The sequence below is a fragment of the Rattus norvegicus genome, chromosome 2 (genome assembly GCF_021556685.1).
Source record: "Rattus norvegicus strain SHRSP/BbbUtx chromosome 2, alternate assembly SHRSP_T2T, whole genome shotgun sequence".
Taxonomy (NCBI): Eukaryota; Metazoa; Chordata; class Mammalia; order Rodentia; family Muridae; genus Rattus; species Rattus norvegicus.
This window is the reverse complement of record NC_141535.1, coordinates 17450175-17454176: the sequence shown is the minus strand read 5'-3', so window position 1 is coordinate 17454176 and position 4002 is coordinate 17450175. Positions and strand designations below refer to the sequence as shown.

The following is a 4002-nucleotide window of genomic DNA, read 5'->3' as shown; positions in this document are numbered from 1 at the left end:
ACAATATTTGAAGCAGAGACTGAAGGAATGGCCATTCAGAGCCTGCCCTACCTGGGGATCCAGCATATATATATATATATATATATATATATATATATATATATATATATATATATATATATCACACAACTACCAAATCTAGGTAATAGTGTATGCTGACAGGAGCCTCATATAGCTGTCTCCTGAGAGGCTAAGCCAAATTATTTCAAATACAAAAGCCAATGCTAGCAGCAAACCATTGAACTGAGAACCTGGTCCCCTTTGGAGGAATTAGAGGAAGTATTGAAGGAGCTGAGGGGCTCGCAGTCCTTTAAGAACAACTTTACCAACCAACCAGAGGTACCAGGGACTAAACTACGATCCAAAGAGTACATGTGGACAGACACATGACTCCAGCTGCATATGTAGCAGAGGATGGCCTTGTTGGGTTCCAGTGGGATGAGAAGTCCTTGGTCTTGCCAAGGCTGGACTCCCCATTGTAGGGAATGTCAGGAGTGGAAGTCGGGAATGGAATGTGGTTAGGCAGGCAGAACACCCTTTAGAAGAAGGGGAGGGGGATTGTATAGGGAGCTTGTAGCAGGGCAACTGGGAAAGGAATAGCATTTGAAATGTAAATAAAAATATCCAATTAAAAATGTAAATAAAAAATATCCAATTTAAAAAAAAAAGAAATGTGCAGGGAACCATTACTATAGATACAAACCAAATTTAAAATATTGTAAGGGAACACTTATAAAAGAAAAACACTACTTCAATACGTTTGCATTTTCTAGATTCAGCTAAGCCATCAAAATTAAACAAGAAGATCAACAACCAACATAATAAAGAAATTAAAACTATAATAAAAGGTTTTCCAACTAAAATGTGTTCAGAGCAAGGCAGATGTGCAGCAGAATTGAAGACCCAAACATGAGTACACATTACTATAGCCATCCAATGTTCAACGGGATCCTAAAACAGACACGGAGTAATGACAGCATTGAAAAACTGAAGATCTCTATGCAGAAATGAAACTAATGAAACTAGACCCATGACTATCACCTTATACAGAATTTACATGTGAAAAAGTGAAACTTCTAGAAGAAAACCTTGTACCTATCATGCAGGACATAGGTGGTAGGACTTTTATCTTTTTATTATTATTATTATTATTATTATTATTATTATTATTATTATTAATCTTTTTTGCAGCCCACCCCTTTTTTGTTTTTTTATAACTTTTCTTAAAAAAAAAAAAACACAGCAGTCACTTTATTCTTAAGTTTGTACTTTACAAAACCTCAAGGAAGAAGTCCTTGAGGGAGAGGTGTGGAGATGGTACGAGGGAAAGGGGATGAGGAACAAGTCTGCTCATTTGGGATATTAGGCAGATGCTAGGTCCAGACAAGTGCAGTAAGGCCTTGCATACTGGCTGCACAAAGCTCGGTTGAGTGGCCTGAGAGTATTTCAGCCCTGAGACTGTTGTCTTTTGATAGGCAGCCTCTGGCCAAGGCTTCAGAGGAAGTGGACTTCTGTCAGGCCAGGGAGATGGCCAGCAGCAGGTAAGGCTACCCGTCTAGGATGTTCTTCCGTTCCTTCAGGGTCTTCCAGGCCTGGTCCTTTTCCTTCTTTGTGGGGGTACGCTTCTTCTGCTGCGCAGCCATGATCTTGCGGAAGGCATCCATGACCTCATTGTCTGCCATGCGGGCCCGCTGACTCAGCTCTTGCCGGCTTACCTCCTCCTTTGTCAACCTCAGCAGGTCGTGCTTCTTGGTGCGGTTGTGTGCACTGAGCGCCTTCAGCTCAGCCTGCCGTTTGCGCAGCACAGCGAAGACCTCATCCTCTGAGTCCTCAGGAGGCCGGTCCTCGGACTCCAGTAGGTCCTGGGCAATCAGCTCCTCTTTGATGCGGCTCTCCAAGGACTTGGTATGTGGCACACTGAAAGGTTTGTTCTGATTGCGGGCGGAGGTGCTCGCTCCATCAGCCCCTGATTCTTCCCCAGACATGTCAGGAATCGGAGAGTCCTCCATAGGGGAAATAATATTTTCCTCCACTAGGGCCTGCAGCAGGCGTTGTGTCAGGGCACCAAAGGGACACCTGTTTTCTGGCTGTTCATGCTGGGCCTCAGACTTCTTCAGCAGGGCATCCACATCTTTTGTGTCTAGTTCTGTCAGCGATCCTATAAGGCCTTTTTTCTTGTCAGCCATAGCTGCTACTCGAGCCCCATCCTTCTCCTCTAGCAGATCCTCCTGGGCCCAGCGTTGGGAGTAGTGTTTACCTAGTGGGGGAATCTTATAATGTTCAGCTTCATCTTCAGGGGGCTTCAAGAGCTCCACTAGTGTTCGTTCGTCCTTACTGGTGATGTCGGCACAATAGGGCTCCACAGAAGCCCAGAGCCTGTTGGGAGCATCGTTCTTGGGGATCTGAGGCACATCGATTGGGTCAGCAGTAAATTCATATTCCTAGATCTTGGGTTGAACATTTTTGGATTTGGGTCGTCTTGGGCCAAGGCCTGGCCCATGTCCTGTCTTCCTTTCCAGTTTCTGCTTCTTGGGCTTCCCATGTTTTGGGGGTGGGGGGCACCAAGCTCATGGTCTCGACCAAGCTTCAGAATTCTCCTGTCACCTTTCTTATCCTGCCAGTCAGTAAGGATCTGCATTTCAGCTTCCAGTACACACAGTCGCCTGCTTGCAGAGGACAGCAGGGTCTCAAGCTCCAGCTGCATGGTGTTCAGCTCCTCGATGCCAATGCCATCATCCTCGGAGCGGGCCAGCACTGCCGTGTACCGGGGACAGACATTCATGTGGTCCACAGACTTGAAGTTATGAAACTGCAATGGGCAGTCCTTCAGTTCACTCATGGCCCAGGAGATGGGACCCTCCCTGGAATGTTCTGAGGATTAAGAAGTGATGCTCGTCAAGTGCCCAGCTCAGTGCCTGGCAAAGAAGTGGGGTACAGCCCTATTGTTATCCCCGTCACAGTCCACCCTCTGACAATTCCTCATCTCATTCCTCCTCCCCTATCTCATTCCTCCTCCCCTATCTCCAAGAGGATGTCCCTATACCCCTCCCACATCACCAGACTTTTCCCCTCCCTGGGGCCTCAATTCTCTTGAGGCTTAGGTGCTTCTTCTTTCACTGAGGCCAGACCTGGCAGTCCTCTGCTTATGTCTGAGATATCTTGGGGGTCCAAGCTAGTTGAGACTTTTGAACAGGGCAATATTTACTGAGTAATTGAGGCCATGGATGCTACTAGACTGCATGAGAGAGGCTTTCTGCTTTGATCTTGCTCAAATTATCTGAGTCCTGGGTTCAACACATATGGTCTTTACTATTAGGTGTCCAACCTCAACCTTTGAGGTGGTACACTGATAACCTATACTGCTTTGGGAGCCATTGGACTACTCTTACAAGCCATTCTAAAGGAATGTTTTTTGTTAGTGTGTGTGTGTGTGTGTGTGTGTGTGTGTGTGTGTGTGTGTAATATTGGTTTCTGTATTTTCTTTAGGTTTGTTTTTTAGATATAATTTTCTTAAACTGTTTACAGCATATAAAGTTTTTCTTTCTATGTAATCAGTGGAAGATAGATTTGCTGGGTATATTACTGGTATATTGGTTTAGGCTGGACATCGTTGTTTTTTTACGACTGGAATGAATTGCTCCAGGTTCCTCTGGTTTTCAGAGTGTCCATGAGAAATCAGCTGTTACTCACATTATTTTACATTTTGTTTGTTTTATGCTTTTTCTCTTGAACCTTTCAGTCTACTTTATTTGCTCTGCATAGTTAGTGTTTTAACTCATATATTCTGTGGGGATTTACATTTTATAATCTTGTCCAGTTTTGGTTCAGTATACTTCTTGTTTCTATATTAGTATCTTTTTTTCCTGTGACCTTGATGAAGAATTAGTCACCTGGGATTCTTCTCTCTTATCTATTTCTATATTTTAAAATGAGTATTTACATAATGTCCCACATTTCCTTTATTTATTTCATTTTCATATTCCTACTCTATTTAGTTCCTTT

General features: G+C 43.9%; 1 pseudogene across 1 annotated transcript; it reads right to left on the bottom strand.

The window, feature by feature from the left end:
* Positions 1–1547: 1547 nt before the first annotated feature.
* Tada3-ps1 (transcriptional adaptor 3, pseudogene 1) lies at positions 1548–2928 on the bottom strand (annotated as a pseudogene). The gene has a single exon (XR_015677519.1). The product of XR_015677519.1 is annotated as a transcriptional adaptor 3, pseudogene 1 (transcript).
* Positions 2929–4002: the final 1074 nt, after the last annotated feature.